General features: G+C 44.3%; 1 protein-coding gene across 1 annotated transcript in view; it reads left to right on the forward strand.

Annotated features, from left to right (window-relative positions):
* The first annotated feature begins 6,746 nt into the window (after window positions 1-6,746).
* MMEL1 (membrane metalloendopeptidase like 1) overlaps window positions 6,747-23,728 on the forward strand; it is a 275,311-nt gene continuing 258,329 nt past the window's right edge. The window contains exon 1 of the mRNA XM_089661636.1: window positions 6,747-6,980. The gene's annotated coding sequence lies outside the window, so the exon portion shown is untranslated. The remainder of the gene's footprint in view (window positions 6,981-23,728) is intronic.

Genomic DNA, 23,728 nt, shown 5'->3' on the forward strand with positions numbered 1-23,728 from the left:
TAGGTTAGGGGTGGAACCAAAGGACGGTACTCGATGGTGGGAAGAGGGTGGAACCAAAGGATGGTACTTGGAGGTGGGAAGTGGGTGGGACCAAAGGACGGTACTTGGAGGTGGGTGGGGGGTGGAACCAAAGGACCCTACTCGGAGGTGGGTAGGTGGTGGAACCAAAGGACGGTACTTGGAGATGTGAAACGGGTGGAACCAAAGGATGGTACTCAGAGGTGGGAAGTGGGTGGAACAAAAGGACGGTACTCCAAGGTGGGCAGGGGGTGGAACCAAAGGACAGTACTTGAAGGTGGGCAGGGGGTGGAACTAAAGGACGGTTCTCAGAGGCGGGTAGAGGGTGGAACCAAAGGACAGTACTCAGAGGTGGTTTGGGGGTGGAACCTAAGGATGGTACTTGGTGGTGGGTAGAGGGTGGAACCAAAGGATGGTACTCGGAGGTGGGTAGGGGGTGGAACCAAAGGACGGTACTCAGAGGTGGGTAGGGGGTGGAATCAAAGGACGATAGATGGAGGTGGGTGGGGGGTGGAACCAAAGGACGGTACTCAGAAGTGGGTAGGGGGTGGAATCAAAGGACGATAGATGGAGGTGGGTGGGGGGTGGAACCAAAGGACGGTACTCGGAGGTGGGTAGGAGGTGGAACCAAAGGACAGTACTCGGAGGTGGGCAGGGGGTGGAACTAAAGGACGATACTTGGAGGTGGGTAGTGGAACCAAAGGACGGTACTCGGAGGTGGGAAGCGGGTGGAACCAAAGGATGGTACTCGGAGGTGGGTAGGGGGTGGAGCCACCAATGGCCCCTGTTTGAGGAGGAAGCGAGGGGAGAAGAGATCCTGCCATGCACAGCACTGATCTCCTCTGTCTTCCCCTTCACACAGCAGTGCATTATGGGAAAAAACATTTTGAGGTTTAGTATGACACTCGATGAGCGCAATACATCCACATTCATCGCAGTTGTCAAGTGGTGAAGAAATCAGCCATAACCCCGGTACCGATTTTAATAATGGACGGCTGGATTTCATATGACGGTGGTCCGAGCAGCTCTTGAACCTTCCGTATCACGTTCTGTTCCGAAGGCAGCGATGAAAGACTCTACTGTCTCTGATCGCCTCTACCATGATGGAGGACCAGAGCGACGTCATGACGTCACATCCATCAAGTCATGACATCATAACGTCTTGTTTACCTTTAAAAGCAATAGATTAAAAAAACTTTTTTTTTTAGTCTATTGCTTTTAAAGGTAAGCAAGACGTTTGGGGTCTTTTTGACCCCAAATCTATTCTTAAAGAGGACCTGTCATGGTCCATAACGAGGGATGTTTATATTCCTTGCAATAGGAATAAAAGTGATTTAAAAAAAGTCAAAGGGACAGTGTAAATTTAAAAAAAAATAAAATATGTGAGGTATCGCCACAAACGTCGGAGCGAGAGCAATAATTCTAGTGCTAGACCTCTAAACAGGTAACCTGTAAAAAATTTGAAAGTGTCGCCTACGGAGATTTTTAAGTACCGTAGTTTGTCGCCATTCATCAAGCGGGTGCAATTCCATTCTATTTCATATTTTTAAAAAATTGGTTAACTTGGTTTTTTTTTTTTGTTTTTTTTTTGGTTTTTTTACTCACTGAAGTGAAGTTTTTCCAAAACAAAAATTGTGTTTGAAAAACCGCTGTGGCGTAAACAATTACAAGGATCGTCATGTCATTTTCTAGGGTCTATGCTAAAAAAAAAAAATAATAAATACAGTATAATGTTTGGGGGGGGGGGGGATTCTAAGTAATTTTCTAGCAAAAAATACCAATTTAAACATCCCAGAAAATGTGTGGTCTTAAAGTATTTATAGCTCTGTAAAGGTTTTTAAAGAGTCATACCCGGGGCTTTTTTTCTCAGAAAATAGGGGGGGGGGGCCAGTTCCAGCACCTCTACCTGACTGAGGACATCTAGCTGCAAAAAAAAGTGTTGCACAGAAAAATCTCTGTTTTGAAGCTGAATGTTGCAGCATGAGCTGGTTTTATTTAATTATTTATTTATTTTTGTTTATTTGTTAATTAATTAATTTAAAAAATTTTTGTTTATTTATTTGTAATTTATTTATTTATTTTACAAGCTACTCATTTATTTTTGTTCTGCTATTTTTTTGCCTTTAATTTATTTTCATGCACATTTTAACATTTTAGCAAAAAAAAAAAAAACAATGCATTTTGCATGCTTTTTAACCTCTCCAGAACCGCACAAAAACAATCAATATAGATGTATTGGGAATTTGTTTTCTATTTTTTAAATTTCTATTTTTTTTTTTATTGAATATGTTTTATAGCAAAAAGTCAAATATGTTGTTTGTTTATTTTTTTTTTCAAGTTTTTTTTTTTTTTTTTCATTTATATAATACAAAAAATTAAAGAAAAAACCCAGTGGTGTTTAAATACCACCAAAAGAAAGCTCTAAAAAAATTATATAAATACATCATTGCTTACTACGTGTGAAATCTGTGAATGATCACAGAGGTCACATGGTATAAGGCTATTCACAACAGCCTTGTACCATGTGACAAGCTGTGACCAATCACAGCTCTCACAGTATTTCTCAATGGCTGCAAGAATGCAGCCAGAGAGAAGGAGAAGTGATTGCTTTTACAGCCTTTATGGGTGTAAAAGCAATCAGTATGAAAAAAAAAATCTTCATCACCCCCACCCCACCATGGTGACACTGTACTGCTAGGGTGACAGTATGTAAAAAAAAAACCCATAAATAATAATATAAAAAAATTTAAAAAATGTAAAAAAAATTTTAAAAAATTATAATTTTGTTTTGTTTTTTTTACTAAAAAGATAACGGAATAAATTTTGGCCAAGATTTATGATGAAATAATATTTATTTGCAAAATTTTATAAGAAAAACACTTTTTTTCAAAATTTTTGGACTTTTTCATTTACATAGCAAAAAAAAAAAAATCCCAGTGGTGAATAAATACCACCAAAATAAAGCTTTATCTGTCTCAAAAAAATGCTAAAAAAATTCATATGGGTACAGTGTTGCATGACCGCGCAATTATCATTCAAAGTGTGATAGCGCTGAAAGCTGAAAATTGGCCTGGGCAGGAAGGGGGTGAAAGTGTCCGGACTGGAAGGGGGTGAAAATGTCCGGACTGGAAGGGGGTGAAAGTGTCCGGACTGGAAGGGGGTTAAAGTGTCCGGACTGGAAGGGGGTGAAAGTGTCCGGACAGGAAGGGGGGTAAAGTGTTCGGACTGGAAGGGGGGAAAGTGTCCGGACTGGAAGGGGGGAAAATGTCCGGACTGGAAGGGGGGAAAGTGTTCGGACTGGAAGGGGGGAAAGTGTCCGGACTGGAAGGGGGGAAAGTGTCCGGACTGGAAGAGGGTGAAAGCGTCCGGACTGGAAGGGGGGGAAAGCGTCCGGACTGGAAGGGGGTGAAAGTGTCCGGACTGGAAGGGGGGGAAAGTGTCCGGACTGGAAGGGGGGGAAAGTGTCCGGACTGGAAGGAGGTGAAAGTGTCCGGACAGGAAGGGGGGGAAAGCGTTCGGACTGCAAGGGGAGTGAAAGTGTCCGGACAGGAAGGGGGGGAAAGTGTCCGGACAGGAAGGGGGGGAAAGCGTTCGGACTGGAAGGGGAGAAAGTGTCCGGACTGGAAGGGGGGGAAAGTGTCCGGACAGGAAGGGGGTGAAAGTGCCCGGACTGGAAGGGGGTGAAAATGTCCGGACTGGAAGGGGGGTGAAAGTGTCCGGACTGGAAGGGGGTGAAAGTGTCCGGACTGGAAGGGGGTGAAAGTGTCCGGACTGGAAGAGGGTGAAAGCGTCCGGACTGGAAGGGGGGGAAAGCGTCCGGACTGGAAGGGGGTGAAAGTGTCCGGACTGGAAGGGGGGGAAAGTGTCCGGACTGGAAGGGGGGGAAAGTGTCCGGACTGGAAGGGGTGAAAGCGTCAAGACTGGAAGGGGGGGGAAGCGTCTGGACTGGAAGGGGGGGAAAGTGTCCGGACTGGAAGGAGGTGAAAGTGTCCGGACAGGAAGGGGGGGAAAGCGTTCGGACTGGAAGGGGAGAAAGTGTCCGGACTGGAAGGGGGGGAAAGTGTCCGGACAGGAAGGGGGGGAAAGTGTTCGGACTGGAAGGGGGGGAAAGTGTCCGGACTGGAAGGGGGGAAAGTGTCCGGACAGGAAGGGGGGGAAAGTGTTCGGACTGGAAGGGGGGAAAGTGTCCGGACTGGAAGGGGGGAAAGTGTCCGGACTGGAAGGGGATTAAAGTGTCCGGACTGGAAGGGGAGGAAAGTGTCCGGACTGGAAGGGTGTGAAAGTGTCCGGACTGGAAGGGGGGGGAAAGTGTCCGGACAGGAAGGGGGTGAAAGTGTCCAGACTGGAAGGGGGGTGAAAGTGTCCAGACTGGAAGGGGGGGAAGCGTCCGGACAGGAAGGGGGTGAAAGCGTCCGGACTGGAAGGGGGTGAAAGTGTCCGGACTGGAAGGGGGTGAAAGTGTCCGGACTGGAAGGGGGTGAAAGTGTCCGGACAGGAAGGGGGTGAAAGTGTCCGGACTGGAAGGGGGTGAAAGTGTCCGGACTGGAAGGGGGTAAAAGCGTCCGGACTGGAAAGGGGTGAAAGCGTCCAGACTGGAAGGGGGGGAAAGTGTCCGGACTGGAAGGGGGTGAAAGTGTCCGGACTGGAAGGGGGGGAAAGTGTCCGGACTGGAAGGGGGTGAAAGTGTCCAGACTGGAAGGGGGGGGAAAGCGTCTGGACTGGAAGGGGGGGAAAGTGTCCGGACAGGAAGGGGGGTAAAGTGTTCGGACTGGAAGGGGGGAAAGTGTCCGGACTGGAAGGGGGGAAAATGTCCAGACTGGAAGGGGGGAAAGTGTTCGGACTGGAAGGGGGGAAAGTGTCCGGACTGGAAGGGGGGAAAGTGTCCGGACTGGAAGGGGAGGAAAGTGTCCGGACTGGAAGTGGGGGAAAGTGTCCGGACTGGAAGGGGAGGAAGGTGTCCGGACTGGAAGGGGGTGAAAGTGTCTGGACTGGAAGGGGGGGGAAAGTGTCCGGACAGGAAGGGGGTGAAAGTGTCCAGACAGGAAGGGGGGTGAAAGTGTCCAGACTGGAAGGGGGGGAAGCGTCCGGACAGGAAGGGGGTGAAAGCGTTCGGACTGGAAGGGGGTGAAAGTGTCCAGACTGGAAGGGGGGTGAAAGTGTCCAGACTGGAAGGGGGGGAAGCGTCCGGACAGGAAGGGGGTGAAAGCGTCCGGACTGGAAGGGGGTGAAAGTGTCCGGACTGGAAGGGGGTGAAAGTGTCCAGACTGGAAGGGGGTGAAAGTGTCCGGACAGGAAGGGGGTGAAAGTGTCCGGACTGGAAGGGGGTGAAAGTGTCCGGACTGGAAGGGGGTAAAAGCGTCCGGACTGGAAAGGGGTGAAAGTGTCCGGACTGGAAGGGGGGGAAAGTGTCCGGACTGGAAGGGGGTGAAAGTGTCCGGACTGGAAAAGGGGGAAAGTGTCTGGACTGGAAGGGGGGAAAGTGTCCGGACTGGAAGGGGGTGAAAGTGTCCAGACTAGAAGGGGGGGGGAAAGCGTCCGGACTGGAAGGGGGGAAAATGTCCGGACTGGAAGGGGGGAAAGTGTCCGGACTGGAAGGGGAGGAAAGTGTCCGGACAGGAAGGGGGTGAAAGTGTCCGGACTGGAAGGGGGTGAAAGTGTCCGGACTGGAAGGGGGGGAAAGTGTCTGGACTGGAAGGGGGGGAAAGTGTCCAGACTGGAAGGGGGGGAAAGTGTCCGGACTGGAAGGGGGGGAAAGTGTCTGGACTGGAAGGGGGGGAAAGTGTCCTGACTGGAAGGGGGTGAAAGTGTCCAGACTCGAAGGGGGGTGAAAGTGTCCGGACTGGAAGGGGGGGGAAGCGTCCAGACAGGAAGGGGGTGAAAGCGTCCGGACTGGAAGGGGATGAAAGCGTCCGGACTGGAAGGGGGTGAAAGCGTCCGGACTGGAAGGGGGTGAAAGCGTCTGGACTGGAAAGGGAGTGAAAGCGTCCGGACTGGAAGGGGGGTGAAAGCGTCCGGACTGGAAGGGGGGGAAAGTGTCCGGACTGGAAGGGGGTGAAAGCGTCCGGACTGGAAGGGGGGGAAAGCGTCCGGACTGGAAGGAGGTTGAAAGCGTCCAGACTGGAAGGGGGGGAAATTGTCCGGACTGGAAGGGGGGGAAAGTGTCCGGACTGGAAGGGGGGTGAAAGCGTCCGGACTGGAAGGGGGGAAAAGCGTCCGGACTGGAAGGGGATTGAAAGCGTCCGGACTGGAAGGGGATTGAAAGCGTCCGGACTGGAAGTGGTTACGAAAAAAACCCAGCGGTGTTTAAATACCGCCAAAAGAAAGCTATGAAGAAATGATATAAATATTGTTTGGGTCCAGCATTGCATGACCGCGTAATTACCATTATTATGCATACTGCTTAATAGCAAAATAAAGTCCCGGTCACGAAGGGTCTAAAACCTTCCGGAGCTGAAGTAGTTAATCGGATTAATAAAATCTGCATATTTAAAAAAAAATATTTAAACAATTTTAAAATGTAAAATTTGCAGCTATTTTAAAAAGCAAATGAATGGGCCGCGTATGAGCCCCCCCCCCCCCAGGACAACGACCTGTTCCATCTTACAGGTCGCATGCATCGAACGCCGGCAAATAGCATGGATGCGTTGTGATAGGTGCAGGATTCTCAGGGCTGATCTGGTCCAGGAAGGGTTAATGTAACAATCCCTCGGCTGGTACATTTCCCGCACACGATTCATTGGGTAGTGTAAGGCACCTGAGTGTGATGAGATTGCGAGGACAGAAAAAAAAAATCAGTCGTTCGGTCTGAGCACTCGGTGAACGTTCATCTCGCTGGGAGACGGTTCTGAGCCGCCGCTGAGCTGACGAAGCTGAAAATGTAAATATTCCGGAGGATCTCCCGAGTCCGGACACCGGCTGAGCACCCGCCTGCAGCCGCAGAGAGCTCCTCTCCACACCGACAGGTAAGACGGCGAGGAACCGATCGCTGCCAGATATACTCTAGATCCAGATTTAATACACCCCCCCCCGGGAGAGGCGCACGATTCACAAAGCTGAATCTCCATAATAAGGCTCCTCATTGGAAAAAAAAAAAGTGACAGTTATTTTCAGCTGAGTCCAATGAACAATTGACAGTTACACAGCTGATAGAAGGATCCCTTTTATGTTGGGCTTTGTCAATGGAGTCAATAAAATAGAACGAACGGCCATTGTGATTCGAAAAGTGGGACCCCGAGCAGCACGGTGGGTACCCCACTTCTGCCAGGGCACTATCTGCTTGGAGTTTGCATGTTCTCCCTGTGCTTGCATGGGTTTCCTCCGGGTATCCTGATTTCCTCCCACGCTCCAAAGACATGGTGGTAGGTGAATTGGCTCCTGTCTAAATTGGCCCCAGTATGTGGTATAGATAGTAAGTCACTTAGGGACTGATGGGAGAGAGGGACCTTAAATTGGAAGTTCCTTGAGGGCTGATGTTTAATAAGCACCTTAGATGGTGTGTTCCTTGAGGACAAGAACTGATATCAGAATGGGACCTTAGATCGTTAGATCCTTGATGGCAGGGACTGATGTGAGATAAGGACCTTAGATCGTCAGATCCTTGATGGCATGGACTGAGATTCTAAGCTCCTCAAGGGCAGGGATTGATGGGAAATAGGGACCATAGATGGTAAGCTCCTCGAGGGCAGGGACCTTAGATCATTAGATCCTTGATGGCAGGGACTGAGATTCTAAGCTCCTCAAGGGCAGGGAATGATGGGAAATAGGGACCTTAGATGGAAAGCTCCCTCAGAGTAGGACCTTAGATTGTTAGATCCTTGATGGCAGGGACTGATGGGAGAGAGGGACCTTAAATTGTTAGTTCCTTGAGGGCTGATGTTTAATAGGCACCTTAGATTGTGTGTTCCTTGAGGACAAGAACTGATATCAGAAAGGGACCTTAGATCGTTAGATCCTTGATGGCAGGGACTGATGTGAGATAAGGACCTTAGATTCTAAACTCCTCAAGGGCAGGGATTGATGGGAAATAGGGACCTTAGATGGTAAGCTCCCTGAGGGCAGGGACTTTAGATCGTTAGATCCTTGATGGCAGGGACTGATGTGAGATAAGGACCTTAGATTCTAAGCTCCTGAAGGACAGGGATTGATGGGAAATAGGGACCTTAGATGGTAAGCTCCCTGAGGCCAGGGACTGATAAAAGATAGAGACCTTAGATAGTACGTCACTTAAAAACAGGGACTGATGGGAGAGAAGGACCTTAAATTGCAAGTTCCTTTAGGGCTGTGACTGATGTTTAATAGGCACCTTAGATTGTGTGTTCCTTGAGGACAAGAACTGATATCAGAAAGGGACCTTAGATCATTAGATCCTTGATGGCAGGGACTGATGTGAGATAAGGACCTTAGATGGTAAGCTCCCTGAGGGCAGGGACCTTAGATCGATAGATCCTTGATGGCAAGGACTGATGTGAGATAAGGACCTTAGATGGTAAGCTCCCTGAGGGCAGGGATTGATGGGAAATAGGGACCTTAGATGGTAAGCTCCCTGAGAGTAGGACCTTAGATCGTTAGATCCTTGATGGCAGGGACTGATGTGAGATAAGGACCTTAGATTCTAAGCTCCTCAAGGGCAGGGATTGATGGGAAATAGGGACCTTAGATGGTAAGCTCCCTGAGAGTAGGACCTTAGATCGTTAGATCCTTGATGGCAGGGACTGATGTGAGATAAGGACCTTAGATTCTAAGCTCCTCAAGGGCAGGGATTGATGGGAAATAGGGACCTTAGATGGTAAACTCCCTGAGGGCAGGGACTGATAAAAGATAGAGACCTTAGATAGTAAGTCACTTAGGGACTGATGGGAGAGAGGGACCTTAAATTGTAAGTTCCTTGAGGGCTGATGTTTAATAGGCACCTTAGATTGTGTGTTCCTTCAGGACAAGAACTGATATCAGAAAGGGACCTTAGATCGTTAGATCCTTGATGGCAGGGACTGATGTGAGATAAGGACCTTAGATTCTAAACTCCTCAAGGGCAGGGACTGAAGGGAAATAGGGACCTTAGATGGTAAGCTCCCTGAGGGCAAGGACTGATAAAAGATAGAGACCTTAGATAGTAAGTCACTTAAAAACAAGGACTGATGGGAGAGAAGGACCTTAAATTGGAAGCTCCTTGAGGGCTGTGACTGATGTTTAATAGGCACCTTAGATTGTGTGTTCCTTGAGGGCAAGAACTGATATCAGAAAGGGACCTTAGATCGTTAGATCCTTGATGGCAGGGACTGATGTGAGATAAGGACCTTAATTTCTAAGCTCCTGAAGGGCAGAGATTGATGGGAAATAGGGACCATAGATTGTAGGTTCCTTGAGGGCAAGGACTGATAAAAGATAGGGGCCTTAGATAGTAAGGTATTTTTTTTTAAGGGAAGGAATTGATGAGAGATAGGGACCTTAAAGCTCCCTGAGGCAGGGTTCGATGTGTAATAGGGACCATAGATTGTAAGTTCCTTGAGGGAAAGAACTGATATGAGATAGGGACCTTAGATTATAAACTCCTTGAGGACAGGGACTGATGTGAGATAGGGACCTTAAAGCTCCTTGAGGCAGGGATTGATGTGTAATAGGGACCATAGATTGTAAGTTCCTTGAGGGAAGGAACTGATATGAGCTAGGGACCTTACATAATAAATTCCTTGAGGACAGGGACTGATGTGAGATAGGGACCTTAAAGCTCCTTGAGGCAGGGATTGATGTGTAATAGGGACCATAGATTGTAAGTTCCTTGAGAGAAGGAACTGATATGAGCTAGGGACCTTACATAATAAATTCCTTGAGGACAGGGACTGATGTGAGATAGGAACCTTATATCATAAGCTTCATGAGGGCAGGGAATGATGACAGATAGGGACCTTAGATCATAAGCTCCACGGGGGTAAGGACTGATGAAAGATCGATATAAGGACCTTATATCGTAAGCTTCATGACGGCAGGGACTGATGAATATGCAGACCTTAGATCGTAAGGTCCCTTAGATAGAGACTGATGAGGGATATGGACTGTAGATCATAGGCTCCTTGAGGGCAGGGACATACAATAGATGAGGTAGGGACTTCAGATCATCTTAAAGGCTTGGACTGATGTGCGATAGGGAACTTAGAAGGTAAGCACCTTGAGGGTAGGGACTGATGGCAGATAGGAATCTTAGATGGCAAGCTCCGTAAGCATAGGGACTGATGTGAGATAGGGACCTTAGACTGTGAGCTCCTTGAGGACGGTGACGGATGAGAAGTGGAGACCTTGGAATGTAAGGTACCCTCGAGGACAGGGACTGAAGTGAGATGGAAACCGTAGAATGCAAGCTCCTTGAGAGCAGAGAATGATAAGAGATAGGGACCTCAAAGCAGAGGCCGCTTGAAGGCCGGGACATAGGTGAAATAGGAACTCTAGATCAAACTATTTGAACACAGGGACTGATCAGAGAGAAGGACCTTACATCATAAACTCCAGGAGGGCAGGGAGTAATGAGAGATAGGGACCTTAGATCATAAGCTTCGTGAGGGCAGGGACTGATGAGAGATACGGACCTTAGATTGTGAGCTCCTTGAGGACAATGACTGATAAGAGATGGAGGCCTTGGAATGTAAGCCCCTCAGGGGCAGGGACTGATGGGAGACAGGGACCTTAGATGGTAAGTTCCTTGAGGATGGAGAATGATGTGCGATAGGGACCTTAGATGGTAAGTTCATTGAGGATGGAGAATGATGTGCGATAGGGACCTTAGAATGCAAGCGTCTTGAGTGCAGAGACTGATGAGATATACAGACCTTAGATCATACGCTCCCTGAGGATAGGGACTGATGAGAGATATGGGCTGTAGATCATAAGCTCCTTGAAGGCAGAGACATACAGTAGATGAGGTACAGACTTCAGATCATACGCCCCTTGAAGTCAGGGACTGGTGTACAATAGGGAACTTAAAAGGTAAGAACCTTGAGGGTAGGGATTGATGTGAGATAGGGACCTTAGATGGTAAGTTCCTTGAGGATGGAGAATGATGTGTGATAGGGACCTTAGAATGCAAGCGTCTTCAGTGCAGAGACTGATGAGAACTACAGACCTTAGATCATAAGCTCCCTGAGAATAGGGACTGATGAGAGATATGGGCTGTAGATCATAAGCTCCTTGAAGGCAGAGACATACAGTAGATGAGGTACGGACTTCAGATCATACGCTCCTTGAAGTCAGGGACTGGTGTACAATAGGGAACTAAGAAGGTAAGCACCTTGAGGGTAGGGACTGATGAGAGATAGGAATCTTAGATTGTGAGCTCTTTGAGGACAGTGACTAATGAGAAATGGAGGCCTTGGAATGTAGGGTACCCTCAGGGGCAGGGACTGATGTGAGATAGGGACCTTAGATGGTAAGTTCCTTGAGGATGGAGTATGATGTGAGATTGGGACCTTAGATGGTAAGTTCCTTGAGGATGGAGAATGATGTGAGATAGGGACCTTAGATGGTAAGTTCCTTGAGGATGGAGAATGATGTGAGATAGGGACCTTAGATGGTAAGTTCCTTGAGGATGGAGAATAATGTCCAACAGGGACCTTAGAATGCAAGCGTCTTGAGGGCAGAGACTGATAAGAGATAGGGACCTTAAAGCATAAGCTCCTTGAGGGCAGGGACATAGGTAAAATAGGAACTCTAGATCAAGCTGTGAACACGGGGGGATCAGAGAGAACCTTACATCATAAACTCCTGGAGGGGAGGGACTGGTGTACAATAGGGAACTCAGAAGGTAAGCACCTTGAGGGTAGGGACTGATGACAGATAGGAATCTTAGATGGCAAGCTCCGTAAGCATGGGGACTGATGTGAGATACGGAAATTAGATTGTGAACTCCTGGAGGACAGTGACTGATAAGAGATGGAGGCCTTGGAATGTAAGCCCCTCGGGGGCAGGGACTGATGTGAGATAGGGACCTTAGATAATAAGTTCTTTGAGGATGGAGAATAATGTGCAATAGGGACCTTAGAATGCAAGCGTCTTGAGGGCAGAGACTGATAAAGGATAGGGACCTTAAAGCATAAGCTCCTTGAGGGCAGGGACATAGGTAAAATAGGAACTCTAGATCAAGCTAGGAACACTGGGGTGGATCAGAGAGAACCTTCGATCATAAGCTCCTTGGGGGCAGGGACTGATGAGAGTTAGTGATCTTAGAGCATAAGCTCCTTGGGGGCAGGGACTGATGAGAGAGAGAGGTATCTTAGAGCATAAGCTCCTTGGGGGCAGGGACTGATGAGAGATGGGGATCTTAGAGCATAAGCTCCTTGGGGGCAGGGACGGATGAGAGATAGGGATCTTAGAGCATAAGGTCCTTGGGGGCAGGGACTGATGAGAGATGGGGATCTTAGAGCATAAGCTCCTTGGGGGCAGGGACTGATGAGAGTTAGTGATCTTAGAGCATAAGCTCCTTGGGGGCAGGGACTGATGAGAGAGAGAGGGATCTTAGAGCATAAGCTCCTTGGGGGCAGGGACTGATGAGAGATGGGGATCTTAGAGCATAAGCTCCTTGGGGGCAGGGACTGATGAGAGATAGGGATCTTAGAGCATAAGCTCCTTGGGGGAAGGGACTGATGAGAGTTAGTGATCTTAGAGCATAAGCTCCTTGGGGGCAAGGACTGATGAGAGATAGGGATCTTAGAGCATAAGCTCCTTGGGGGCAGGGACTGATGAGAGATAGGGATCATAGAGCATATGCTCCTTGGGGGCAGGGACTGATGAGAGATGGGGATCTTAGATCATTAGCTCCTTGGGGGCAGGGACTAAATGAATAGAATGTAAATAATTGGTGCAATATAAAGGTCTGTAATAAATAATCGATCTCTTATCTCAATAAACTTATGCCTACAATATGATCATGTGATATTAATTGTTTCTATAGAATGCTGGTTGGGTAGTTACTTTGTGACCAGGACAAAACGCGTCAGCACAGAGCATGCTCATACTGGCTATTTTAATAAAGAAAGAATACTATTTGGCATCTTGGTGCGCAGTGTTCCTGGAGCCGGTTGATTTGATTGGTTGGGTGGAGATGAGCTGATCCGACCCCTGAGATGTGACTATGCTGTATGAAGCCTAATCCCACCTGGAGCACCACGTGGCATGCTTACCACCGGCTACCACCGTGGGTTACCGTATGGTGCTCAGCACTGAACCTCGCTGTGTTTTTTGCATCAATTCCATTCCATTTAGTTGTATATATTTTTTATTTCATTTGCGCATATGTATCATTTTCCTTTTATTTTCCTTTTTTTTTTCATTTAGCAGTTGCAGTTTTCAGTTGCCCAAATTGGTTGAATTTAATGGACTTGTTTCTTTTTTTTTTTCAACCTGACTTACAATGTAACCGATTTGCATGCTTGCGAATAAAAGTCGATGGGATTGCGGTGGTGTGTCAGTTATATCAGATTGAGGTATGGAGAAGATCTGATTTTGAAGAGTGTTTTGAGGCTCACATGGGCAATTCAGGGTTTGGCATCTTTAAACCCAGTCCGTTGGGTAGAACACTTTTTCGACGTTGGTGAATGTGAGGGTTAATGTTCTTGTACTGCATTTTTCATGTATTATCTTTTATATTTATGCATTAATTTATGTTGTAATATGTTATATTATTATTATTATTATATTGTTATTATTATCATTATCATTATTAATAATAATCATTTTTTTATTAGCATCGTATGTGCCCAATATAGTTGATGTGGCCAGAAGTATCTTTGTTATATTGTGTCATCTTAAAACATTATTATTATTATTATTATTATTGTTAATACTACTATTATCATTATTATTATTATTATTATTAATAATATTAATAACAATAATATTAATAATTATTATTTTATTATTATTATCATTATTATTATTATTATTATTAATAATAACAATAATAATTATTCTTATATTATTATTATTATTATTAATAATAATAATAACAATCGTTTTTTATTAGCATTGTATGTGCCCTTTATAGTTGATGTGGCCAGTAGTATCTTTGTTATCTTGTGTCATCTTGAAACATTATTATTATTATTATTTTTAAAATTACTATTATTATCATTAATATTACTATTAATACTACTACAATTATTATTATTATTATTATTACTATTATTATCATTATTAATTTTATTATTAATAATAATAATAACAATAATAATTATATTTGTATTATTATTGTTATTACTACTATTATTATCATGATTATTAATAATAATCATGATAATAATATTAATAATTATTATATTATTAATAATAATAATAATAATAATAATAATAATTTTTTATTAGCATTGTATGTGCCCAATATAGTTGATGTGGCCAGTAGTATCTTTGTTATCTTGTGTCATCTTGAAACATTATTATTATTATTGTTAATACTACTATTATCATTATTATTATTATATTAATATTATCATTATAATTATTATATTATTATCATTATTATTATTAATAATAATAATTATTATAATATTATTATTATTATTATTATTATTATTATTATTAATAATAATAATCATCATCATCAATTTTTATTAGCATTGTATGTGCCCTTTATAGTTGATGTGGCCAGTTGTATCTTTGTTATCTTGTGTCATCTTGAAACATGCCAACAGTGAAATATTGAGGTTATGTATTTATTGTCATCCTATGAATGCCGGCTTCTATTTCTATCCATTGAATTCTGCTGTCCCACCATTTTCTAAATGATATTAATGGTTCAGGCCACTCAGAACTATTTCAGCTATGGGTGGAGGAGTGGTAGGGTGGGACACTCTATTCCTTGATTTAATACATACGTTATGGTTCCTGATAACTCCACCCAGGGCTGCTGTTAGAAACCACGGGGCCCCATACAACAAAGCTGACAGGCCCCCCCCAAAAAAAACCCCCCCACAGATTACTATGCTTCAGTTATGAATGAACACAGTGAGTAAGAGGTACTGATCACTTGCTGTGTTCATTATCATGAAGGATCCTATTGTGTGTTTGCAGTTACCAGTGGGAAGGAGAGGGGGGAACCAAGGAGCACTGCAGGGGTGGGCACATAGAGGGGTCTGGGCAACAATGTATGGTGCACAGGGAGGTGATGGGTGTGGCGGGGGGGGGCAATTACTGGAATCAATCCCCTGTATGGCTCTCTCTCTGCAGCAGCTGAATGCAAGCGGGAATGAGAGGAGAAGAAGCCGGCTTTCAGCTGCTGCACAGAGAGCCATACAGGGGATCAGTTCCAGTAATTGCATTCCCACCGTGCTGATCACCCTCCCTACACCCATCCGATTTACTCAGCTGGCTGGGCCCCCCTGCTGGCCTGGGCTCCATACAGGAGGACCGGTGGTACCCCCTTTTCCACAGCCCTGACCAGGGGCAGACTGACAACTCATGGTGCCTCAGGCAATAGGGGATCATGGGGCCCCTGTGTCCTTGCCCAAACTCAAAAAAGCCTATGAAAAAGGTACCAGGGGCATCTCATGGGGCCCCCTACTGACCCCAGGCCCTCGGGTAGTGCCAGAGTTTCAAAATGGTCAGTCCATCCCTGGCCCTGACCCCATCTAAGTTCTGCATTTTTCAGGTGGGAGCACTCAAATCATGAGCACTTTATGGGTTGTACCACCAAGACTTTGCAAATATACATACAGGGGCCACTCGTCTTGCCTATTTTATGGGTTGCTCCCATCCAGCTGCCCACTAGCGGACCCAATCCCTACGCTTAATACCTGTGTAGGCAGGGGCAGTCTGTATTCTCCACTGAAGGTGGAACTTGACTACAGCGGCAATTCAGGTGGGATAGGAAATTGAGAGAACTTGGGACTCTCTATGATCTCCTTGGTCACCCAGAGCAGTGATCCAGTTGGATGCCCATGCCCCATGTGACTTTATGGTTTTTCCCTTAGAGGGTTTAAATGTTTTTTTTCGGTGTATTTAAGGTAGTTTTTTGTGTACTATCACATTACATTTTATTTATCCTTTTTGCAATTTTTGGGGGGTAAAGTCTTTGTGATGGAAGGTTGAAAAGAACTTCTGCAACCCACAGCAACCATATAATCCCCATTGTGCCCTTAAAAACAACCAAAGACAGTCTTCTTATTAAGCACTAATTAAGGGTCCATGTATATTTATCCTTCAAGTCCCAGCTTACTGGTCCAGCTTAACTAGCCCGTTTGGCACCAACATCTGTCACCAGTGCACATAAGCGCACATGTGTATGCGCACAGGTATGCACATTAGCATGTGCCCAATTCCTGCAAGCATGAGAGGGAACATGTATTAGCCTGTGCACAAAAGTTACATAGTTAGTCTGGCCGAATAAAGACAAAAGTCCATCCAGCTCAACCAAAAAAAAAAAAAAAGTTATAATCCTACACCCACAGTTGATCCAGAGGAAGGCAAAAAAACCCAGCAAAGCACGATCCAATTTGCTTCTGCAGAGGAAAAAATTTGTTCCTGATCCCCCGAGAGGCAATGGGATCAACTTTACCTATAAATGTTATATCCAGTTATATTCTATGAACCAATGATGTATTATACATGGAGATCATATCCCCCCCCCCTTATGTATTATACATGGAGATCATATCCCCCCTTATGTATTATACATGGAGATCATATCCCCCCTTATGTATTATACATGGAGATCATATCCCCCCCTTATGTATTATACATGGAGATCATATCCCCCCTTATGTATTATACATGGAGATCATATCCCCCCTTATGTATTATACATGGGGATCATATCCCCCTTATGAATTATACATGGAGATCATATCCCCCTTATGTATTATACATGGAGATCATATCCCCCCTTATGTATTATACATGGAGATCAAATCTCCCCCCTTGTGTATTATACATGGTGATCATATCCTCCCTAATGTATTATACATGGAGATCATATCCCCCCTTATGAATTATACATGGAGATCATATCTCCCCCCTTATGTATTATACATGGAGATCATATCCCCCCTTATGTATTATACATGGATATCATATCCCCCTTATGTATTATACATGGAGATCATATCCCCCCTTATGTATTATACATGGAGATCATATCCCCCCTTATGTATTATACATGGAGATCATATCCCCCCTTATGTATTATACATGGAGATCATATCCCCCTTATGTATTATACATGGATATCATATCCCCCTTATGTATTATACATGGAGATCATATCCCCTCGTATGAATTATACATGGAGATCATATCCCCCCCTTATGTAATATACATGGAGATCATATCCCCCCTTATGTATTATACATGGAGATCATATCCCCCTTATGTATTATACATGGAGATCATATCCCCTCTTATGAATTATACATGGAGATCATATCCCCCCTTATGTATTATACATGGAGATCATATCCCCCTTATGTATTATACATGGAGATCATATCCCCCTTATGTATTATACATGGAGATCATATCCCCCCTTATGTATTATACATGGTGATCATATCCCCCCTAATGTATTATACATGGAGATCATATCCCCCTTATGAATTATACATGGAGATCATACCCCCCTTATGTATTATACATGGAGATCATATCCCCCTTATGTATTATACATGGAGATCATATCCCCCCTATGTATTATACATGGAGATCATATCCCCCCTTATGTATTATACATGGAGATCATATCTCCCCTTATGTATTATACATGGAGATCATATCCCCCCCTTATGTATTATACATGGAGATCATACCCCCCTTATGTATTATACATGGAGATCATACCCCCCTTATGTATTATACTGGAGATCATACCCCCCTTATGTATTATACATGGAGATCATATCCCCCTTATGTATTATACATGGAGATCATATCCCCCCTTATGTATTATACATGGAGATCATATCCCCCCTTATGTATTATACATGGAGATCATATCTCCCCTTATGTATTATACATGGAGATCATATCCCCCCCTTATGTATTATACATGGAGATCATACCCCCCTTATGTATTATACATGGAGATCATACCCCCCTTATGTATTATACATGGAGATCATATCCCCCCCTTATGTATTATACATGGAGATCATATCTCCCCTTATGTATTATACATGGAGATCATATCCCCCCTTATGTATTATACATGGAGATCATATCCCCCCTTATGTATTATACATGGAGATCATATCCCCCCCTTATGTATTATACATGGAGATCATATCCCCTCTTAATCTCCTCTTCTCAAGAGGGAATAAATTCAGTTCCTCTAATCTTTCCTCATAGCTGATCTCCTCCATGCCTCTTCTCAGTTTGGTTGCCCTTCTCTGTACTTTCTCCAGTTCCCAATGTTCTTTTTGTGAATTGGTGCCCAAAACTGAACTGCATATTCCAGATGAGGTTTTACTAATGGTTTGTACCGGGGGATGGGGGGGTGATATCTTTCTCTCTGGAGTCTATACCCCTTTTAATACAAGAGAGGATTTTGCTTGCTTTAGAAACCGCAGCTTGGCATTGCAAGTTCTTCCAGAGGAGCCATTTGGTCTATCGGCATGCTTTTCCTGGCAGGAAGTGAATGGTGACGAAATGTGTTAGTGAGGAGACAGTGATGTTACATGCAATACCCAGAAGTGGTCAGAGAAATGCTGCTATGGAGAGGTGATGCTGATCTGCAATCTTAAGGGGGCAGTGTAACATATATTGAAGTGATTTACTATGTGCCCTGGCTATAGTGCACTTTTATTGTGAGTGTACCTTCTGGCAGTTTTTTTATTCAATAAAAGGTGTTTTATTTATATTTGCACAATGAGGAATACACAACGGTGTTCAGTGGCAACTGCACATCATGATTTTTAGTTGGGTCACTTTTATTTACGTTCATATATTGATAAAGTATCTGAAGGTGTGGTAGCGCAGAGTATTGATATATTTATTGTACAGAAATTTCCAATTTTGGCAAAATTTTGAGAACTCTAAATTTAGATTTTTATTGCACATGACTCTTTCAATTTTGGCAAATTGTGAGAGCTCTAAATGTATATTTTTACTGCACATAAATCTTCCAATTTTGTCAAATTTTGAGAGCTCTAAATGTGTATTTTTATTGCACATAAATCTTCCAATTTTGTCAAATTTTGAGAGCTCTAAATGTTTATTTTTATTGCACATAAATCTTCCAATTTTGGCAAATTTTGAGAGCTCTAAATGTTTATTTTTATTGCACATAAATCTTCCAATTTTGGCAAATTTTAAGAGCTCTAAATGTATATTTTTCTTTTACAAAGAACTTTATTGAATAGTAAGCAAAAAATAAACAGACATTCGGAGCATAAATTCAAGGACCAACAATTATGGATCATATTAAATGACGAGGAACTTATTCAAGGCATGCATCAATAAAGACATAAGCTGAAGAGTTAACATAGAAGCCTTGTAGGAATAAGTGAAGGAAGGGGTTATAAGGGAATGATTAACAAACCTTTGTGGGTCCATGATAATGTAAACTCCAGAGAGAGTTTTAGCTACATCAACATTATAGAAAACATGAGAGGCCCAAGAAGAGGCCTCTCCAAAAAATTATTCATGTTCATAACCTAAAGAAAGTATTGCGGATGTAGCGCAGAAAACAACAAGCACAATCTGTGAAATATATTTAAGGACAAATTGAACAGCAGGAAAGGAAAAGACATACAATAGAGAGACACGGACATCACAAACAACAACGACAACACAAAAAAAAAAAAAAAAAAGGGGAAAGGGGGGGAAGTTGGGGCTCCAAGGGGATCACGGCAAAATCCAACCTCATATCGACAGGAGAGATTGGTCGAATCTCGAGGGTTGAGCTACATCCAACCAGGGGCGCCATATCTGCAAAAATTTTGTATGGGTATCTAACAATATGGCTGTCAATTTATCATTAACCATGATGAAATTCATCCGGTTTTTGACAGCCTCAAAACTAAGGACAGGAGTCTTCCAAGCCCTTGCAATTGTCAATTTAGTTGCCATAAATAAGTGTGATGCCAGCTGCCGTTCAGAACGGAGAAGACCCTCCAATGGTTTAAATAAAAGTGCTTCATACGGATTACGCTTGATGTCTGTGTGAAGGATAGTGCGGAGAAGGGCGTACACCCTAATCCATAATCTACTTACTTTAGGGCAAGTCCACCATATGTGGGCCATGGTGCCCAATTGTTGGCAACCCCGAAAACAGACTGGGGAATATGTAGGGATAAAACTAGCTAGGCGAGCAGGCGTATAATACCATCGGTATAGAATTTTGTAGGCATTCTCAAGGATAATGACATTCCTAGAACATTTAGAGATTGCTTGGGTCATGTTCTGCCAGTCCTGTTGATCCAGGGTCCCCCCTAATTCAGACTGCCAACGCTGATGGTAAGAATGAACCGGAGGGGTTCTATAAGATATAATGGAAGAATAAATCAAAGAGATCAAACCCGGGGCATGAGGTCTATGTCTGCACTGGCTTTCAAAGGGAGACAGACGATAAGGTCCCGAATGTGTACGTATCAGTGTTTTTAGGAAATGATGAAGTTGAAGGTAACCAAAATGTTCTCGAAGGGGGATATTATAAGAAGAGCGCAGAGCGTCAAAGGTAATTATTCTAGTGGGAGATAGAAGTGAGTGAACATCATAAAAACCATGCGCCTGCCACCATGCAAACTGTCTAGGATTATCCCTACCCGGAGGGAATAATGGATTATGTAATAGACGTAACAGCGGCAGGTGAGGAGAGATAAGGCCAGCGGAGTATTTGATAGAATCCCAAAGACGTAGCGATAACGTCAGCGTTGGACTAAGGGTAGATGGACGTTGAGAAGGAGGAAGCCATGGCAAGGAGGAGAGCGGTATTGGATGAGAGTCCATCATATCTACAACAGCCCACAGAGGGAAGTGATGAGATGCATGAACATGAGCCAAGGGGGCAATATTAGCTGCCAAATAATAAGACTGGAGATTCAGAACCGATAACCCGCCCGCACTCCGTCGCGCGAATAAGATATGTTTGCTAATTCTGGGTCGAGAGGAGCTCCAGATAAAGGACAAAAGTTTTCGCTGATGGATACGCAATATATGCGAAGGTACTGGAACTGGCAAGACACGAAATAGGTAAAGTAGTTTTGGGAGATAGGTCATACGGATTGCATTAATTCTGCCGAACCATGAAAGCGGGAAATGAGACCAAGAGGACAATAACTCAGTCAGCTCATGAAAAACAGTAGGAAAATTAGCCTGATACAGTCCATCATAGGTCGGGGTAAGCTTAATTCCTAAATACGGTAATGCCGAAAGCCATTGAAAGGGGAACGTTTGCTTCAGAGTAACCAAAAGTGATGGTGAGAGGGTAACTGACACAGCTCTTGATTTTGCTGGGTTGACATGTAAACCTGAAAGGGCTGCAAAGGAATCGAGGACTGCGAGCAAATTAGGCAGAGTAATCCCCGGGTTCGAGATTGACAATAATATGTCATCTGCAAACAAAGACAATTTATGTTGGGAGCCGGCCACATCAATCCCCTTAATATCAGGATGTAAACGGATGGCTTCGGCCAACGGTTCCAAGGCTAAGATAAAAAGTAAAGGGGAAAGCGGGCAGCCTTGTCTAGTGCCTCTGGCAACCGAGAACGTAGAAGACTCGAATCCGTAGTATCTAAGCTTCGCTTGAGGAGATGTGTATAGCGAAGAGATCCAGCGTAAAAAGGAAGGGCCAAAGCCAAAGCGATGAAGGACCGATAGAAGATACGGCCAGGATCTAAATGTATATTTTTATTGCACATACATCTTCCAATTTTGGCAAATTTTGAGAGGTCTAAATGTTTATTTTTATTGCACATAAATATTCCAATTTTTTTAAATTTTAAGAGCTCTAAATGTATTTTTTTATTGCACGTAAATCTTCCAATTTTGGCAAATTTTGAGAGCTCTAAATGTTTATTTTTATTGCACATAAATCTTCCAATTTTGGCAAATTTTGAGAGCTCTAAATGTTTATTTTTATTGCACATAAATCTTCCAATTTTGGCAAATTTTGAGAGCTCTAAATGTTTATTTTTATTGCACATAAATCTTCCAATTTTGGCAAATTTTGAGAGCTCTAAATTTTTCTTATCATTACCAGTAGTTTCTTTATTAAATTCATGGGCTCCCAGCAATCTCGTGAGAACATTTTTCAGTGGTACCCTTCCTCATTCACCCCAATTTACCCAAAGAGCCGAGTGGTGGCACCATGAAGGATCCACATTCTCCAACCATGGTTATCCTTCAAGGTATGTTCTACAATCAGATTCCATGGTGAGGGGAAGCTGTGGTTGTTTCCTTTCCTCCTCTTTATAGATTCCATCCTTCAGACGTGGATTATGATAATGAATTCAGTGCTTCCATTTTCGTTCTGTCATTTCACTTCTACACCTCTATCGGAATAATGTCAGGCTATTTTTAGTCCTGCGTATTATTTTAGCCACACTCGGTCTAAAATGAAATGGGGATTATTGCTGCCATTGACACAGCTCTTCTGCTGATATCGATGTCGGCACTTCTACGGCAGAAAATCCAATACCAGGGGGCAGGAGAGCATCTGCTGCAGAGAGATAGGATGGATTTTAGTTATGTGGGGATGTAAAACCTTGCAGAATGACATTCAGTTTGTTAAAGCCCCGTCCATCGTAAACGATTGTCACTTTTGGAAAATAAAATACTTGTTTTCACCTTCTTTCTATTCTTGGTTGTGGCTGATCTCCAGCAGCCTCTTCGCAGCCACTTCCCATCTACATGCTCTCCAACGATGGCTGCTTGGCTTTCTCAGGTTCGCTGATGGTGAAAACTGTAGCAGTCTCAATAGAGTTGGAATGGGGAATCATCTAACATGGACACCACATCCTAATGATTGACATAAGTAGCACCCTTCTAGAATTGGCTGCTAGGGAGGTTAAGGTAAATTTAGTTTTTTAGCTCCACTGAAATCAGTGGATTAGTGTGGGTGTTATGATCAGGGGTCAGGCTCAAAGGTGGGCAGGGGGGCGGGTTTGGCAGTGCTCGGGCGAGGGGGGGGGGGTGCAGGCTTGGCTGACCATCTCTGTATCTTGCCTGCAATCTCTGACCTTCTCCTGTAGTATGACCGCAGTCTCTGACCTTCTCCTGTAGTATGTCTGCAGTCTCTGACCATCTCTTGGAGTATGTCTGCAGTCTCCAACCATCTCCTGTCCACAGTCTCTGACCATCTCTTGGAGTATGCCTGCAGTCTCCGACCATCTCTTGGAGTATGTCTGCAGTCTCCAACCATCTCCTGTCCACAGTCTCTAACCATCTCTTGGAGTATGCCTGCAGTCTCCGACCATCTCCTGTCCACAGTCTCTGACCATCTCTTGGAGTATGTCCGCAGTCTCCGACCATCTCCTGTCCACAGTCTCTAACCATCTCTTGGAGTATGTCCGCAGTCTCCGACCATCTCCTGTCCACAGTCTCTAACCATCTCTTGGAGTATGTCCGCAGTCTCCAACCATCTCCTGTCCACAGTCTCTAACCATCTCTTGGAGTATGTCTGCAGTCTCCAACCATCTCCTGTCCACAGTCTCTAACCATCTCTTGGAGTATGCCTGCAGTCTCCGACCATCTCTTGGAGTATGTCTGCAGTCTCCGACCATCTCCTGTCCACAGTCTCTTA

Source organism: Staurois parvus, unplaced genomic scaffold (assembly GCF_062004578.1).
Source record: "Staurois parvus isolate SC_StPar_1 unplaced genomic scaffold, SC_StPar_1.0 ptg001357l, whole genome shotgun sequence".
In the NCBI taxonomy this organism is placed as follows: Eukaryota; Metazoa; Chordata; class Amphibia; order Anura; family Ranidae; genus Staurois; species Staurois parvus.